Genomic DNA, 19,993 nt, shown 5'->3' with positions numbered 1-19,993 from the left:
CAGTGTAATGATCATGGAGTTCATGGGAACAAAGAATAAGATGACTCGAAAGGTAGAAAGGGGTCAGACTGTGAGGGACTTTGTTGTTCATCCTTCATTTTGGAAGAGGATCGATGACATCACAGGTGATGCCTTGACTTGTGAGTGAATTAGATTTAACTGAAGCAAAGTTGCACAAAGTCATCAGCCTTAAATGCTGGAACAGAGGATTTTATATTTGATCCTGTGGGTCATAGGGAGCCACTGGAATTTACTGAATAGGGAGTGACATGGGCAGACTTGTTACTGTATTTCTTCAGTTGCTTCAATAGTGTCCAATTCTTCATGACCCCATTTCCTTCTCCATCTGATTTCCCAGATGAGGAAACTGAGGCAAATAGGGTGAAGTGACTTGCTCAGGGTCACACAGCCAGTAAGTGTCTGAGACCAGATTTGAACTCAGGAAGATGGATTTTCCTTACTCCAGGCCTGATGCTGTATCCACTACAGCGCCACCTAGCTGCCCCTACTGTGTAGGAAAATCAATTTGGCAGCTGAGTGGAGAATGGATTGAAAAGAGACATGAAGTGGAGAAGCCATCAGAAGGCAAGAATCGGAGGGTCTAGACTACTGTGGTGGCTTCATGAGTTGAGAGAGAAGGAAGTATACAGGAGATGTTGTGAAGGTAGCAATGGCAAGATTAGTCAATGGACTGGACATGTATGTGAGCTGAGTGAGAGTGAGGAGTTGAGGGTGACACCTAGGTTGTGAGATTAGATGACAGGGACAATGGTGCTACCCTGGATCATTAATTTTGCATTACTAAGGTTAAGAGGGTCTTTCCTGTTGTTGCAACAATGTGCTAGCAGCTGCTGAAGGGGTGTAAGACCCACCAACAACCAGCATACAGAAAGCTGCCAGCACAGCTTCTTTCAATCTCCTTTACTAAGGAAAGCAACGTTAAAGGGTTAACAATCTTACTTTAATCCAGCATACAAATATCATTCACTTAGTTCAAGGGAAAAAGCCAGTACCCTGAACTTCAGAGCAAATACAAATTACAAACACCAACAGACAGACCTAGCACTTAGTAAGGCTCAATCAAAGACACTTAATTAATCATTTTAAAACAGTAAGAAAGTCCCACCTTAATTGATATTACACCTACCCATGAAAACTTTAAGTGGGGGAAGGGGAAGGAATATGCATTTATATAGCGCTTACTGTGTGCCAGCTACTGCACTAAGCACTGTTTACATATTATTATCTAATTTCATCTACACAACGACCCTACAAGGTGGGTACTGTTATCTCTATTTTACAGATGAGGAAACTGAGGCAAATAGCAATTAAGTGACTTGTCCACTTACAGCTAGTAAATGTCTGAGGCTAGATTTGAACTCAAGTCTTCCTGGTTCCAGGCCCAGAGCTCCATCCACTGCTCTACCAGCTGCCCATAGACAGAATAACCAAAATCCACCCCCCCACATCCCCAACTGTCCCAAGTGAATAGGTAGAGAAGAATGTCTCCTCAAAGACTCCAGCCCAAGTTGGGGAGTGAGGGAGGTGGGGGGGCAGGGTTGAAACCTAGGCCAAGACTTCAGCCAAGACCTCTCCTTTCCTCCAGTCCTGTTCCTCCTCAGGGATTTTCGGAAATGCTGCCTCTCCTGGCAGTTCCAGCTCACTTAGTGCTTTTATAGAAGACCCGGGGCATCATGGAATCCCTCAACCAACTGCAGTAGACTTCCTTTCTGGCATAATGTCACCTCAACCAAGGGCTTTCAAAGACTTGTCCCACTTAGTTTAAGGCCTAGGAATGAGACTGATGGAGCGCATTACTTACTTTAAGGTGCGGTGGCTGATTTGATTTGCTCAATCATCTTACCCTTACATATGTGGAAATAAATGTGATATAAAAACAAAAGATGTTAAGAAAAATGGAAAAAATGGAAAATTTAAATGTCCACAACTAGGTTGGGAATTCCATTCATTCTATACTGCCTGGCATTCAAGGCCTTCCACAATTTTGCCTTACTCCATCTTTCCAGACAAATACTCGCCATGTTCCAACCAAACAGGACTTCAGATTAACCCCCAAAACATCCATGTATGCCTTAGGCCTTTCTTATGCCATGCCCTATGGCTCAAACGCCCTCTTTGTCCCTGTCTCCAACCCATCTTTCAAAGTCCAACTCAGGTGCCACCTCCCTTCATGAGGCCTCCCTTGATACTTGAGGGTCAAAATGATTTCTTCTTCCTCAAAGCCCCTACAACCTTTATGCAGACCTCTTTAAGGACAAGTTGATCCTTAGGTCTTGGAGACCACAATAGTGGAAAGGATGCAATCTCTGGAAGGTCCTATCAAGCTAGACAGGCCTCGAGGCCTGGCATGTGTCTGTTCGGTGGAGATCAGGCTAAGTTTACAAAGGCTCATCCCCAGTGTCGGCTAGCAAGTGATGAATTAAGGCCATAGTGACTCATTAAGTATTAAGGGTTTGCAGTCTTCATCCAGTAGAGGGAGTAACCTCACTAATGAAATCACAGATCTTTAGAAGAAAAGAATTTTCCTAATCTGTGGATATATCATCTCCTTCTTTGACAGTACGTTTCCTACGGGCAGGGACCTCATGGTAGACTCCATATGCTCCATTGTATATGGTCGGCTTAATAAATATACAGTGAATGGATGAGATGACAGCACCATCAGAAATCAAGAGAACACAGCACATGGAAAAGCCATTTGGATGCAGAGCTACTAAACACACACACATAGTTATATTTGGTTTTGCCAATTCAACAAACATAGATGAAATCCTTACTAAGGACAAGGTATCATGCTCAGCAGCTGGGATACAAAGATAGACATAACACACTCCTTACTCTATCGAGTTTATAATCAACAAGGGGACACATGAACACCAAAAGCTATGATACAAAGGTAAGCAACACTCATGGAAAAGAGATGGCCAAGCAAAATGCTATGTGAAATATGAGGAGGAAAACATTACCCACTGACTGTATGACCTTGGACAAGTCTCTTCCCCAACCTGGACCTCAGTTTCCTATGTAAAATGAGGGGGTTAGACTAGGTGGCCTCTGATGGCCCTGCCAGCTCCATATCTAGGATGTTGTGTGTGACCTTGGACAAGTCTCTTCCCCAACATGGGCCTCAGTTTCCCCCTCTGTAAAATGAGAGATTTGGACTAGGTGGCTTCTAAGGGCCTTGCCAGCTCTAAATTAACAGTGCTCTCTATGATAAATTCCAAGTTGGGTTCTGGAGAAAGGGAGGAAAGGTCAAGAAAGCTTTCACACGAGGAGGCTGATGAAATCCAAATCCCAGTTACCTTTGCCCTTAAAAGAAAAGAAAATGAAAAAGGGGAAATCTAGAGTCATCTGGAACCTGATCTGCAACTCAAAGTCTCAGAGAGATGGCTGGGTCACTGAAAGGTTAAGTCCCTTGCCCAGGGTCACACAGCCACGATATACTGGAAGCTGAACTTGAACCCAGGTCTTGCCAACTCCAGGGCCAGCTCTTTCTCCACTGGGCTACAGCTGCCTCTGTCCATGCAGGCAGAGGGGAAAGGTAAATTGGGCTTAAATTGAAAAGATCTAGGTGTGAATCTTGTCCCCCTACTAATGAGCTGTGTGACCTGGGACAAGTACTCCCCCCCTCCAGCCTCAGTTTCCACATATGTAAAAGGACAAGGCTGGACTAGATGTTCTCGAAGGTCTCTCTCAGCACTTTTTTTTAAATTTATTTTTAGCTTTCAACATTCACTTTTATAAGATTTTGAGTTCTAAATTTTTCCCCTCCCTCTCCTCCCCGCTCCCCACAACATCATGTAATCTAAAATAGGCTATACATGTACAATCGTATTAAACATATTTCCACACTAGTCACGTTGTGAAAGAAGAACCAGAACAAAAGGGGAAAACCACGACAAAGAAAAAAAAGAGAAATTACTTTTCTTCGGTCTGCATTTAGACTCCATAGCTCTTTCTCTGGAGGTGGATGGCATTTTCCATTGTGAGTCTTTTGGAATTGTCTTGGATCATTGCACTGCTGAGAAGAGCTAAGTCTATCATGGTTGATCATCACACAGTGTTGCTATTACTGTGTACAGTGTTCTCCTGGTTCTGCTCACTTCACTAGCATAAGTTCATATAAGTCTTTCCAGGTTTTTCTGAAGTCTGCCTGCTCACCATTTCTTATGGAATAATAGTATTCCATTATATTCATATCCCACAACTTGTTCAGCCATTCCCCAATTGATGGGCATCCCCTCAATTTCCAATTCCTCGCCACCACATAAAGATCACCACTAACATTTTATGATTTTCCCCGGATATGTATATATGTACACATTAGTCTCTCTTCTGAGCTCCAATCTCATGCCATCAACTGCCTGTCAGATATTTCCAAATGGATGCCCCGTAGCCATCTCAAATTCAACATGCCCAAAACAGATCTCATTGTCTTGCCCCTCAAACTTGCCCCCTTCCGAACTTCCCTCTTTCTGTCTATGGAACCACCATTCTTTCATTCCCCCAGGTTCCCAACCTCTGTATCATCCCAATTGCCCTCTTTTCCTCCCCCTCCCCCACATGCAATCAACTCAAAACTTGTCATTTCCTCCTCCACATCTCTCACCTGCAACCCCTTCTCTCTACTCATACACCCTATTTCAGCCTCAGTTTCCTGTCTCGACTACTGCAAAAACCTTCAAATGTCTTCTACTTCAAGCCATTCCCCACAGTGGCCAAAGTGTTATCACTGAAGTCTTGGTGTGTCTATGTCACTACCCTGCTCAATAAACTCCACTGACTCCCTACTACTTCTGCAACCAAATACAATTATCCCTTCTACACCGAGACTTTCCCCATCATGGGTTTCAATATATCATGAGTGGGCATAAGAAATTAAATGGGAATTTGGGGGAGTTAAGCAGAAGCCACAGATGACACACAAAGGCCAGCAGATGACACAGAACCTATGACCAAATGCCCAAATTTTACAATAAGGTACTGTAACCACCCCATGAAAGAAAAGGAAAAAATTCAGACATCTTCTCTGGTACAAAGAGAGGGCCAAAAATTTTTAATGCAGATTTTCCAGATCGTGGGGGCACTGTGCTCCTAACCCCCATGATGTAGAAAGGGATAATTGTACCAAATCCTCTCTTTGGTATTTAAAGCCCTTCACAATCTGGCTCCAACATCACTTTCTAGACTTATCACATATTTTTCTTCTTCGTACATGTTACAGACCATCTAAACTGGCCAAGACAAGGAAATGGAGTGCCGTGTGTAAGGAACAAGAAGGCCAGATCCATCTGCCCCCATGCCTGGAATGCCCTCTTTCCTCACCAATCCTTCTTAGAATCCCTCATTTCCTTCAAAGTTGTCCAAGAACTTCCTTTTACATGAAATTTTTCCTACCCTTCCAGTTGCTAGTGTTTGTTCACACACACACACACACATACACACACACACAATATCATGTATGTACATGTAAGCTCCTCAAAGGACACAGGGGTCTCTGTAGACAGTTCACTTTTCCTTCTCATCAGAATTTTCTATTTGTTTCCTCAGAATTTTATTTGTATGATCCTTGATCTCTCCCTATACAAATTTTGATAGTCAGTTGCTCCTGGCTATCCTTTCTCCTAACCATTTGACATCTACTCTATCCAAATCTAGGATGCATGGCACATCCAGCTTTCCTCTCCTTGTCTATCATGAATTTAAAATAAATGGAGTGGTTCCTTTCCCCCAAGGTTTCCATCATTTCTGCTTCAGCATTCCTCTTTGTTGGTGAGAATTAGTTGCAGAGTCAAATTTCCCCCTCATGGTTTCCTCCATCTTTTGAAGGATGAAATTATCATGAGGGCTAGCCAAGAATTTCTTAGCTGCTCTGCTTTTGGCAGAGAAAGTGCTCCAGCAGATGGCCACATAACTGAAGTCCCTCATCACTGCTAGATCATGCCTCTGGGCCAGGCCTGTGATCTATTTCCCCAATTCCTCATCTATTTCTCCCTTCTGTCCAAGCGGTCTGCAGTATACTCCCAGGATAGTATAACTTCTGTTTCTTCCTCCCTTGATCTTTATCCAAATGTTCTCCACCATGCTTCCATCCTCCCTGCCCCCAGTCCCAAGTTTCCTTACTTAAGTTCATCATTTTAATATACAAGGACACTCAGGAGAATTTTTAACCAAAGGAGGGATAGAGGTGATCATAAAAGATAAAACAGACTATTTTGATTATATACAATTCAAAAACTTTTCCAAAAAGGAAATCAACTAGAAGGAAAACTGCCAAGTGAGGAGCAAGGGAGTTTTAAACCTCTGAAAAAAGTCTAATATCCTACATATATAGGGAATTGATTAAAAAAATAAGGTAAGAAGTCTTTCATAGATCATATGTGGTATGTGATATCCATCATATGTGATAGATTTAGAGCTAGAAGGGCCCTTAGAGGTCATCTGCTCCAAACATCTCATTTTATAGGGAAGAAAATTGCCCGACTTGACTTGCCCAACATCACACAGATAATAAGTGGCAGAGCCCAGATTTGAACACGGTTTCTCTGGACTTCAAATTCAGCATTCTTTCCACTGTACTACACTGCCTCTAATAAATAAGCAGTTAAAGACTATGTTTATGATATCTATTCCCCAACAGATAAGAGATCAAAAGATATGAACAAACATCTTTAAAAAGAAGAAATGTAAACTACGGATAACCATATAAAAATGTTCAGTCATTAAAAATACAAGAAATGTGCATTTAAAATCTCTGAGGTTTTAAAGCATACCCTTCAAATTGTCTTTAAATGAAACAGAAATAGTATTGGAGAGGCTATAGGAAGACAGGCATATTAACACTATCAGTATGGCTGTGAATGGATCCAAGCATTGAAGAAAATAATATTAAATTATGTGAGAAGAGACTCAACTCCTTATATCCCTTCATCTAGCAACTCAGTCAATCAACAACTATTTTCAATACGATGTGGTGAGCACTGGACCTACAAAGACAAAAAATAAAGAGTCCCTGCCTTCACAGAGCTTATACTCTCCAGGTTAGTGCTTGTTAAGCTGTAGGTTGGAACCAGAAGCACTGAAGGGGTCTCAAATGGAAAAAGGGTGATAACACATACACATGTAAGCATATACAAAATAAAAATAAAATAATTTAGGGAAGAGGAAACTTCATCTAAGGGAGTCAGGAACTGCAGTGGTTGATCTGAGTTTTGAAGGAAACTAGGATTCTAAGATATGGAATTGAAGAGGGACTGCATTCTAGGCATGGGGCACAGCCTGTGCAAATGGACAGAGATGGGAAATGGAGTATTACATGTGAAGAACAGCAAGGAGGATAGTAAGGCTATACCACAGAGTATTTTGTTGTTCAGCCATTTTCAGTTGTGTCTGATTCTTCACAACCCCATTTGAGCTACTGGAGTAGTTTGCCATTTCCTTCTCCGGCTCATTTGACAGATGAGGAAATTGAGGCAAACAGGATGAATTCACTTGCCCAGGGTCACACAGCTAGGAATTATCTGAGGCCAGATTTGAAGTCAGGAAGATGAGTCTTCCTGACTCCAGGCCCAGCAATCTATCCACTGCAGCACCATAATGCTGCCCCACAAATATATTTCATATTTATTAGCATAAAATTGAATTTGGATTCCCCAAGCAAACATTTCTGAATGAGCCTTCATGCCCTAATTACAAAATAAATGGTGCTAATCACTGAAGAGTATCCTTCTCATTTCTTGGGCTATCAAGTAGGAAGAAACTATTTAGTCAACATTTACCTGTGTAATTGGGCAGGCAGGTGGCACAGTGGATAGAGCACTTGGCATGGAATCAGGAAGACCCATCTCCATAAGTTCAAATCTGACCTTAGACACTTACTAGCTGTGTGACCCCTGGGCAAGTCATTTAACCCTATTTGCCTCAGTTTCCTCATCTGTAAAATGAGCTGGAAAAGTAACTAATAAAGCGCTCCAGTATCTTTGCCAAGAAAACTCCAAAAGGGATCATGAAAAGTCAGATGTGACTGAAATGACTCAACAAGCTATATATAACTGTGTAGAATAAGCCTGGAAATAGAGGTGGGAGATGAGTTGCAAAAGGACTTAAATGCTGGGTTGTATTTGATCCTAAAGCAAATAGAGAACCACTAGATTTTACTGAGTAGTAAATTAGCCCATTGGCCTATGGAAGGACCTGAACTTTAGGAAAATTACTTTGGTGGCTGTGTGGAGGGTGGCCTGGAGTAGGGAGAGACTTCTGGCAGGCATAGAAGACGATCGAAGTAGTGCAGGCATGAGGTCTAAAGGGTCTGAGCTACAGTGATGGCTGTGTAGTTTAAGTGGAGAGAAGGGGAGATATACATACGTATATACATACATACGTACATACGCATATGTATATGTGTGTGTTTAATAAACTAGGTGGCAGAGCGAATAGAGCACCAGCCCTGGAGTCAGGAGGACCTGAGTTCAAATTCAGCCTCAGACACTTAATAGCTGTGTGACCCTGAGCAAGTCACTTAACCTTGATTGCACCCAATACACACACACACACACATACACACACACACACACACACACAAAAGAGACATTGTGGAAATAGAAATGAGAAGGCTTGGCAATGAATTTAATATGTGGGAGGAATGAAAGTGAAGAATCAAAAGTAACTCCAAGATGGCAAAATGGAGTGACTGGGAAGATGGTGGTGATGCCCTGGATGGAAACAGAGAAATTCCAAAGAGGAATGAGTTTGGGGGAAATAGGGGAGGAGACGGTGTCTTTGCACCCAAAACACACACACACACACACACACACAAGACATTTTTGTTTTGGACCTGCTGAGTTTTAGATGCCACCTGGACAACTAGACTGAAATGTGCAATAGGCAGTTGGTGATATGGGACAGGGCTCAGATTTGGTGAATGACAAGCAAAGTTTCCATGACTGAGAACTTCAAGAAAGAGATGACCACAAGAGGAGCCAGAGATAACAGGACGTCAATGGGTAAAAGAACGTCACAAGAAATGACCTGGGAAAGATCCAACCCCGAGGATCTAGAGAACATCAGAAAGCTATGGGGAGAGATGGAGAGAACAGCATGGGGATCAGTATGTGGTATTAAGCAAACCATTAGGCAATGAAATTACAAATGCTATAGCAAATGGCTGGCATTAAGGGGGTCATTAACCAGCAAAAACTGTCGGTCGCCTCCACACGTCATATAGCCAGGCCATTATATTTTCCTCCTGTGAAAACAGCATTCAGAAAAACATGTGCTTGAAAAGTAGGCACTGTGATCCAAACTGATCTGCAGAGAACCCTTCGAAGGATTAGAACCATGGAACAAAGCTGGAAGGGACCTCAGCTACTATCATCCAACCCAAGTGAATTCCCTCAACAACATGCCCAGCCTTTATTGGAAGACTGAAGATAAAGAAAGGACTACCTTCTGGGGTATCCCATTATTTTTTTTTGAAGGGGGGAAGGAAAGGCAATTGGGGTTAAGGGACTTGCCCAAGGTCACACAGCTAGCAAGTGTGTCAAGTGTCTGAGGCCGGATTTGAACTCAGGTCCTCCTGATTCCATTCTACCAGGTTTGGCTAATTTTATTTCGTGGGAAACTTTTCCTTACATAGAGCTGAAATCTACTTCCCTCTAACCTCTATTTGGTGGTTCCTAGGGACAAAGAGCATCTCTGTTAGCCCCTTTCCCATAGGATAGTCCTTTGAATGCCTGAGGACAGTGATTATGTGTGCGAATACAAACACACTCACACACTCACTCACACACACACACACACACACACACACAGCGTCTTTTCTTCTCTAATCCTGTCCACTGACTCTTGGCTGGCATGATTCCTAGCCATGTTATTATGTTCACTGTACTCCTCTGGATGAGCAGTAACTTGCAGGAGGTGCTTAATGAATAAACGATGCTTACGGTGGCAGAAGCAAAGGAGCAGGTGGAAGCCTAGGCCTGGGTGAGATTGGAGTGAGAGCAGGGGGCAGGGAAGGACCCAAGCACCCTTCTCTTAGGGTTCTCTAAGGACCCCAGCAGACTGCAAAACTAACAGTTCTGTCCTGCCAAGGCTTCTATGGGGAACTCTCTTCTCCATCAATGACAATGTCACAAGCACCATTAGAACTCTAACACCAAGGCCCCAAAAATAAAGATGGGAAGAACAGTTGGGCTAGAGGGGACACTGAGAGACCTAACCTTGAGATACCTGAAAGAGTGGAAGATACTCAATGCTTTGGAAAAACCATAGCCATTAATATTGCCAAGAAATGGTGATCAAGCGAGAATCAGTAACCGCTGTCCCATATGCCTACTTTCTCAGATCCAGAAAATTGACCTGAGGGGAAGCAGTAAGCAAGATGGAAGATGAGGAGGTTGGGGGTTGCTGACAACTGGAAGGAAGCTACAGATAGTGGGGAAATAGGCAGTTGGAAAAAAAACTGAAGAGCACCCAAAAGGAGAGCAGGAAATCTACATCTCCTCCCAAAGTGCCCATCACTATTCAGGATGTTAGCCTTCCCTCAGGATCCCCTCCTCAAATACGGATCTTGAAAAGGCCCACAAGCAATGGGGTTGTCAGTAGCCCCAACTCGACCAGCAGGCCAGCACTCCCTGTGAAGTCCTTGGCCCAGCAGGAGGTAGAATATGCTGAGGCCCAGAAGCAGATCCTAGGTAGTACCAGCCCTGAGGAAGAGCAAAAGAAGCCCATCCTTGACAGGCCGACCAGGACCTCCTAGCCCAAAGACACCAGACACTCCAATAATGTCATCAGACAGCCCCTGAGTCCTGATTTTTTTTATTTTTTATTTTTAGTTTACAACACTCGGTTCTACATAATTTTGAGTTCCAGATTTTCTTCCCTCCCTCCCCACCTCCCTCCCCAAGATGGCATGGAATCCCATATAACTTCCACGTACATCTTCGCATTGAATTAATTTACACACTAGTCAAGTTATGGAGAAGAACTGTGATCAATGAAATGAATCATGAGAAAGAAGAAACAGGACCAAAAAATAAAAACCAACCCAAAAACAAAAGAGAGGAAAAGGAAAAAAAGGGGGGGAAGGGCTGGCATGAAGTGTGCCTCAATCTGCATTCATACTTCATAGTTCTTTCTCTGGATGTAGATAGCATTCTCCATCGTGAGTCCTTTAGAGTTGTCTTTGTACCTTGTGTTGCTGAGAAGAGCGAGGTCTGTCAGGTTTGGTCCTCACAGAATCCATATATCTGTGGTTGTGTGTAATGTTCTCCTGGCTCCACTCCGCTCACTCAGCATTATGTCGTGTAGGTTTTTCCAGGTTGTTATGAAGTCTGTATCATCCCCATTTCTTATAGCACAATAGTATTCCATTACCTTCATATACCACAGCTTGTTCAGCCATTCCCCAATTGATGGACATCCCTTTGATTTCCAACTGGGTCCTGATTGTTCACAAGGCTTCAAGCAGTGCAGATAAATGTGGGTTGGAGAGGTTGCTGCTGCCGCTGCCCCCACCACCACCAGGGTTGTCCGCCATAGAGCACACAGCTGGACTTGAGCAGAGGTAACAATCTGATTTATTTGTACTGTGATCCCCTTTGCTCTGCCCATGTGACCTTGAACCCCAGGCACTGTAACCCCCGACTCCCTCCTCCCACTGTGATTGGCACATTGACAAGGGCTGTCCAAGTTGATGTAAAAGGAGAAGGTGGGGGCATGAGGTGGGTTGGAGGACTCATCGCAGACTCAGAAAGGAGAGTCAGATGGTGCCAGCAATAACAGTTTATCATGCTCATTAATTTAGGATTTCAAAACACAAATGGGAATGCCCCTAAACGTGCATGTCTTCATCACTTAAATAGCAAGTTCCATCTGGAAAAAAAAAGAAAACCGACCTGAGGATAATCTCTACATCCCTCCAGGGCAGCCTTGCTGAAGGCATGAGAAGGAAACCAAGCCTCCACAAGTGACAGTTGATGGCAGATCACACAACTGCTCAAGAATACCAGCCTCCATTGAACTTACGGTTTGTTATCCACGAGCAACATCCTTGATTTTCAGCTACCTATAAGACTCTCTGCAATCAAGATGTTTCCCATATGCATAGGCAAAAATCATGCAAGAGATGCACCAGATACACCTTGGTTTGATGATCTTTGGATCATCATAATTAAGTAAGGCATAAAACAGGGAAATGTATGCTGGCAAAAGGTGCTGGCCACTGCAGTGGAGGACAGCTGACAGAGATTCCAAATGCAAAAGAGATTCCTAGAGATGGTAAGGCTCTTCAGATGTTCCTGTTTGCAGATGACATTACAGCATCTATAGTGGCATCTAGTCATACACAATGAAGAAACAAATGCCTGTTGGAACACTACATGACACCCTGAATGAGATCCACAATCAATCAAAAGAGATTTGTATAAAGAGATCAGAGAAAGAAGAAACAGACCCATCCATACACAAATAGTTCTTAGCAGTTCTATTCATGGTGGTGAGGAAGGGGGTGCCTATCAATTAGGGAATGGATGAGCAAATTGTGGCATAAGAATGAAATGGAATATTATTGTGTTGTAAGAAATTAAGAGATGGTTTCAGAGAAACCCGGGAAGACTTGTATGGACCAAAAGAAGGGAACAAGGAAGATAATTTCTATGATAAGAATTGTAAAGGCAAACAACTTTGAAAGACTTACAAACTCTGATAAACTCAATGATTAACCATGATTCCAGAGGACTCATGATGGAACATGCCTCTCATCTCTTGACAAGAACTACATATGACCAGGCTTGAATGGTTTATAGAAAGATAACAATCTGGGTTGTATTTGAGAAGTCACATAGTGTTTTGAATGACCACAAGATGCTCCCTGAAAAATAGGTGGAGGAAAAAGAAACTGAACCATTCAAGAATACCAAGATGTACCAAAGTTCAAAGCCAGCAAAAGTGAAAGAAAATAGGAGCTATCTACAACAGATTCAATTCAGCAAGCCTTTCAATCAACAAGCATTTATTAAGCAGCAACTATACAGGGGCTGTGCTAAACACTAAGCCTGTCCTAATGTTAGTGCTGCCCTCTGGCATTCTCTCTCTTTTATCCCATATTTATCTTGTTGGGACATAGTTGTTTGTTGTCTCCCCCCAACCCCATCATTAGACCATGAGCAACTTGAAAGCAGTCTCTTTTTTTGCCTTTCCTTGTATCCCCAGCACTTAGCACAGTGCTTGGCACTCAGCAAGTGCTTAACAAATGCTTGTTGATTTAATAACAAGCATTTGTTGAATGTCTACCAAGAGTTATGTATGACAAAAGTAAAAATGAAACAATATAAAGATTGAAATGAAACAGAAATGAAATGAAACTAAAATGAAACAGAACACAAAGATTAAAATGAAACAGAAAACAAACTGAAGGGCAAACTTGGGAAGGACACCTACTCAGGTAAAGTGAACTACAGCAGATTTGGATATTTGATAAGCCTTTGTCCATATCACTGAAAGAAAGGTAACAGTTCTATCAGGACCAAGGACAGAGCCTTAGGGCACTCCACTGGAGACTACTCTTCCGGTTTAATCTCCACTCAGAGTCTAGTTATTCACCCAGTTCTACATTCACTAATGCCACTATTCCCCATCACAATCCACCACATTGTACAACTCTCTTTTGTCAATAATAATAGCGATACTCACAACAACAGCAGCTAGCATTTTTCTAGGATTTAAGGTATGCAACGTGCTTAACATGCTATTTCATTGGGTCCTCAGAAATCCTTTGATGTAGGTGCTATTATTATTCTCATGAGGAAACTGAGGCTGAGTGGTTAAGTGATCTGCACTGAGTCATGTAGCTACTGAGTATCTGAGGCCAGATTCAAACCCACATCTTTCTGCCTCCAGGGCCAGCACTCTAGCCCCTGTCCCACCTAGCTGCCTCGAGGATATAGGGAGGCGTTTTCCACAAAGGCCTTTTGCCGAAATCCAGGTGAAAACATGGAAACTGGACTTCCCTCTAGACAAAGACTGACCTCCCTAAGTATCCCCTGAGACTAGACTGTCATGACTTGTTCTCAGCAAGCCCTGGCCTCCCTGGACAAGGGCTCATAAACCATCCCTTTTACAAAACTTTCGAGAGTTTTGTCAGGAACTGAAGTCAAGTTCAGTTTATATGGATGGAGGATCTTCAAGGATGAAGAACCTACCTTCTTTCACTTTGGCGATATTTTCCCTCTCCAGTCATCTCCCAAAGGTCACAATACAGTAGAGCAGCAATTAAGCAACAAAAACATTGAGCCAAAATGGGCTCAGAGTCAGAGTTGGCAGAGACCTTAGAACATAGAATGTCAGAGCTGGCAGGGCCCTTAGAACACAGGCCATCAGAGCTAGCAGGGACCTTAGAACACAGAATGTCAGAACTGGCCGGGACCTTAGAACATAGGCCATCAGAGCTGTCAGGGACCTTAGAACACAGAATGTCAGAGCTGGCAGGGACTTAGAACAGAATCCATCAGAGCTGGAAGGAACCTTAGAACACAGGCCATCACAGTTAGCAGAGACCTCAGAACACAGAATGTCAAAGCTGGCAGGGACCTTAGAACACAGGCTGTCAGAGATAGCAGGGACCTCAGAACACAGAATGTCAGAGCTGGGAGGGACCTTCGAATATACAATGTTAACACTAGAAGGGACCTTAGAAGACAAAATATTATACCTGGAATCATTTAGTCCAGCCTCCTTGTTTTACAAAGGAAGAAACTGAGGCCCAGAGAGAAGTGACTTGCCCCAGGACACACAACTAGTCAGTCAGTGCAAGATAGACTGGGAGTATGAATCCTTGGCCTCCTATTTCCCACTATACCACAGGCACTGCCAATCTCCCAACAATCTCTTCCATTGTACTAAGCAGTTCATGACTGTAGTATAAACAAACATAAGCACCACTTCAGAATTTTAAATAATATGATTGAACAATGAGAACTGGACTTAAGTCACTAGAATATGTAAGAGGCCAAGAGATTTTTCAACGAGTGAGGATTCAGAGAAGACTCTCTTTCAATGAGTAAAAGGAATGACAAGAATCTCAAGATTTATTTGACAACAGTGTTACATACATCTCAGGGGCTTTCCCCCTCAACTGCTCTCTACTCCACTTTAGGCATCTTCCTAAGAGAACCATGAGGCTTCCACTGGAGTGGCCACACATTCTTTACAGGCTAAATGCAGACCTATGAGCCAAGGGGGACCAGTTTTAACCACAGGTCTTCTTCTCAGCACCCTAGGCCTTAGGGAAACTTGAAACCAATTAAGTTGGCCCATTTACTGGGTCAGTCGGTCAGTCAGCCAACAGCATTTCCTGTGTGCCTAATGTGTGTTGAACAGTCCTATTTTACCAGGCGTTAGGGAAAGCTAAAAAAGAAATATAACACATGGGCCCACAAACAATGGAAGGACACATAAGTGAGGCAATAGGCCAAGACAGAACCATAAACAATGTAGTCTAGAGACTACAGAAAAGGCACTAGCCTGGGAATCAGACCATGATTCAAGGCCCAGCTGTGCCAATAACTTGCTGTGTGACCTTCGGCAGGTCACTTTACCTCCTCTATTCCTCAGTTTCCTGACCTGTAAAATGAGTGGCCTGACTTAATGACTTTTTAGGCCCTTTCAACTCTGACCTTACTAGTGTAAGGCCTTCATCGCTTCATCCCTGGACTACTGCAACGGCTGCTGGTCATTCACCCTGCCCTGAATCTCTCTCCACTCCAATGCATTTTCCACTTAGCTATCAAATGAATCTTCCTAAAGTAGGGATCTAACCATGTCAAACCTTGCCTCCCCAGGCAATCAACTCCACTAGTTCCCTACATCCTCCAGGATTGAAAGCCCTTCAGAACTTGGCCCCCTCCTATCTTTCGAATCTTCTTGTACATTACTCACCTTCCAGCCCACCTATTCTGCAATCCAGTAATACTGGCCTCCTGGCTGTTGCTCTTACAAGACACTCCATCTCCTGGTTCTGGGCATTCTCTCTGGCTGTCCCCCAGCCCTGGAACGCTCTCTCACCTCACCTGCACCTCCCTAAATCCCACAAAAGTTATATCTCATCCCCCTTAATGCTACTGCCTTCCTTCTGTTCACTATCTCCAAGTTACCTGGTATATACCTTGTTTGCATATGGTTGTTTGTACGTTGTCTCCCCCTGCTACGTTAGATTGTGAGCTTCTTGAAAACATTTTGCCCCTCTTTGTATCTCCAGCACTTAACGCAGACCTCCAATAACACAGACCTCCAACAAGACCTCCAATATGGAAGAACTCAAACCACCTCCCTACCACCCCCAGGTAGGCCATTACACCCAGACAGCTCCAAGTATTACTAGGAAGGTTTTCTTTTCCTAAAATTATCCTCCTTGCAACTTTCCCTCATTGTTTCTGTATCTGCCTTTTAGCGCCAAACAGAATAAGTCTGCTCCTTCCTCCACATGACAGCTGCCACTAAGGTTTCTCTTCATGAGGCTAAACACTCCATTTCCCTTGCCTGAGCTTCACAGAGCACTAACGCAAGGCCTTTCACCATCCTGATTGTCTTCCTCTGGACATTCTCCAGCTTATCAATATCTTTCCAAAGACGTGGCCCAGGAAGAATAACCAGAACTAAACCCAAGGCTCCAGATGACACGAGATCAAGACAGAAGATAAAAGAACCATCCCCTCCCTAGTCCTGTGCACAATACCCCTCTTTATGCAGCTTAACGTTTCATCAGGTTGTTTGACTGCCAGATGACACTATTATTAACTTATATCGAGCATGCAGTACACTAAAATCTCCATGTCCTCTCTGTACAAACTTCCGTCACATTATGTTTCCCTATGTTGCACTTTGGAAATCTACTTGATGAACCCAAATATAAGACTTTGCATTTATCCCTACTGGGTTTCCTCTTATTAAATGTGGCCTAAAATTCTGTCATGCCTAGATCTTTTGAAATTTCGACTATCATCTAACATGTTAGCTCTTCCTTCCAGCTTTAAATTATCTGCAAATTTGATGAGCCTGCTATCTGAGCCTTTATCCAAATCACTGATAAAAAGTAATGAATAGCAGAGGGCCAAGCCCAGGTCTCTGGTGAACTCCATCATTACCTTCTGCCAGGTTGACATCAAACTATTAGTGACTCCATTTTAAATCTAGATTTTGAACCCAGTTCTAAATCCACCTAACTACCATCAGTGAGCCACATCTTGAAGTCTTATTATCTTGACCTCTGAGGTTCTCTTCAACTCTAACATTCTGTGTCTTTTTTTTTTCCTGTAAACGTTCTCAATTTTGGTCCTCTTCAAGAATGAAGGACAACAACCAACCAACGATCTAATGAAATCTTGGATCCTGTATTTTATTTTTTTATATTCATTCTCTTTTTTTATTCAAAACAATTACAATTTCTTTGTTTTTCACATAAAATATATATTACACATTTATTAGCATAAGATTAAATTTGGGCTCCACAACCAAACATTTCAGAATGAGCCTTCATACCCTAATTACTGAAGAGGGTCCTCATTTCTTGGGCTATCAAGTAAGAAGAAACTACTTAGTTCACATTTACATGTATAATTTTCCAAGTAAATATTTTATTTTTGTTTATTAAATAGTTCTCATTAAGTAGACAATCAACAAAACAATAAATCAAGCCCTGATTTGTAGCATTCGCCGATTTCTAAGGTGTAAATGATCACACTGAAAATTTGACAACGGTCCTTAGGAGCCAGTTCAAACTGGCTACAGTACACCCCTGGGTCCCTTCCCATTCTAAAATCCTGTGTTCCTATGAAAATGGGTGCTTTGTGTGAGAGGGTGGGAAGGAGCACAGCAGAAAAGAAGAAGGAAGAGCTTGGAACCGCACCTTGGGGGAGGCCCAAATTTAACTGGGGCAGGGAGGGAGGTGAATTATAGAAGTAAAGAACCAGAGCAGAATCCTAACATCTTAAGAGCTAGAGAGGACCTCAGATGTTCTCTAGTCCAACCTCTGTGTTCAGTTATGGAAATACTGCTAACTCGGAAGTCAGAGGGCCTGGGTTCAAATCTCACCTCTGACACATCCAACCTTCATGACATCAGGCAAATCACTTCAACAACTTGGGCTTCAGTTTTCCTCCTCTGTAAAATGAGCAGTTTGGACTAGATGGCCTCCAGGGCTAATTTGAAGTTCCAAATCTATGACACTAGTTAGAAGATGAAATTAAGGCTCAAAGCCAAGGGAAATGACTTGCTCAAAGTCACACAGCTAGTTGTGTTAAAACTAGGACTAGAACTGTAGAATCTTACAGCTGGGAGGAACTTCAAAGGTCCTATAATAACAACACTAGCAAGGATTTATATAATACATTAAGGTTTGCAAAGGGCTTCATAAACCTGCCATTTGATCATTACAATAAGCCTGTGAGATAAGTGCTATTATTAACCCCATTTTCCAGATGAGGAAACTGAGGGATACAGAGGTGAAGTGACTTATCCAGGGTCATATGGCAAGTATCTGAGGCCACATTTGAATTCAGGTCTTCCTGACTGCAGTCCTGCACTCTATCCACTGCAGCGCCACCTAGCTGCCTCTACTAGTCCAATCCCTAAGGATTGGATAGGCATCAAGCCTCCAGAATACCTCTGGTGAGTAAGGCCTCTACCTCCCTAGGTGATCCAATCCATCACTGAACAGCCCCTGAGTGGTTGGAAATTTCTAGTAAATGCTATGAAAAGTAGTATGGTGCACTGGAAAGATCTCTAGATTGGGAATCGAAGGACCTGGGTTCCAAACCTGGCTGGGCCACTTACCTTGTAACCTTGGGCAAAGAGACCCCTTTATTGGCCTCAGTTTCCTCATCTGTAAAATGAAGGGGCTGGACTAGATGGATCCTGATAGGTCTAAATCTATGAGCCTATGAGCTGTGTAGGTGTAGGATTTTGGCAAGTAAGTGCTCAAAGTATTCTAGAAGGCTTTAGGAAACTAGCAGAAGCAATCATCAAAACAATATTTATAACTTGTATTTACATAAGCTTTAAGGTTTGCAAATCAGTACACACACAGACACAGAACATGTCCCTGGGTCCCTTCCCACTCTAAAATTCCTCGTTCCTATGAAAATGGGTGCTTTGTGCAAAAGAGAGGGTAGGAAGGAGCACAGGTTGTGTTTGTCCTTCATTCTCGAAGAGGACCATGGCATCCGGGAGATGATGACATGACTTGCAGTTGACTTTGATTTGAGTGAGGAAGGACTGTGCAAGGTCACCAGCCTCACTTTCCCCTCCAGAGCCATCTGGGTCCAGTGGCTCGATATTCATCAGGATGATTGGAGATGAACCAGGATGCAATGGGAGACTCTGGCCCTTCCAGGCTAAGGTCCTTTCAGGTTCTCACTTTGAGTGAGGTAATGCCCATTCAGTGAATAGACTTCCACATCAGAAAAGAAGGAGGAAAAGCTTGGAACCACACATCTTGGGGGAGGCGCAAATTTAACTGGGGTGTGTGTGTGTGTGTGTGTGTGTGTGTGTGTGCGCGCGCGCGCGTGTGTGTATCTTTACAACAACCCTGTGAAGTAGATGTTATTACTAAACTCATTTTTCAGATTAGAAAACTGAGGATGAAAGTAGTTAAGTGACTTGCCCAGACTTTAAGATTCCTAATTGACTTTGCCCCAAATCTCAGGGTACTCAGGAAAAAAATTCCACTCCTATTCCTATTGCCTATTATAGCTTATAAAGCACATTACATACATCAACCCATTTGATCCTCATCACAATCCAGTGAGGGCAGTCCTTATCCCCATTTTCCAAATAAAGAAACTGAGTCTCAGACAGTTACCTCATCTCTAAAGTGACTTGAAGGAGATGTCAGCACCATCTATTCTGACTTGTACACAAAAGGAATCCTCACTATTCTATAGCTGTTAAGTCATCATGCAGCCTGTTTGAAGTACTCCAA

General features: G+C 42.9%; 1 protein-coding gene and 1 pseudogene across 1 annotated transcript in view; one reads left to right on the top strand and one right to left on the bottom strand.

The window, feature by feature from the left end:
* Nucleotides 1-19,993, bottom strand: part of OPHN1 (oligophrenin 1) — a 276,933-nt gene that overhangs the window by 166,977 nt on the left and 89,963 nt on the right. The window lies entirely within an intron of this gene.
* On the top strand, nucleotides 10,407-11,497 carry LOC118833006 (annotated as a pseudogene).

This window comes from Trichosurus vulpecula, assembly GCF_011100635.1.
Source record: "Trichosurus vulpecula isolate mTriVul1 chromosome X unlocalized genomic scaffold, mTriVul1.pri SUPER_X_unloc_1, whole genome shotgun sequence".
Lineage (NCBI taxonomy): Eukaryota > Metazoa > Chordata > Mammalia > Diprotodontia > Phalangeridae > Trichosurus > Trichosurus vulpecula.
Note: the sequence above shows the minus strand (reverse complement) of the source record. Positions and strands in the feature narration are given on the sequence as shown.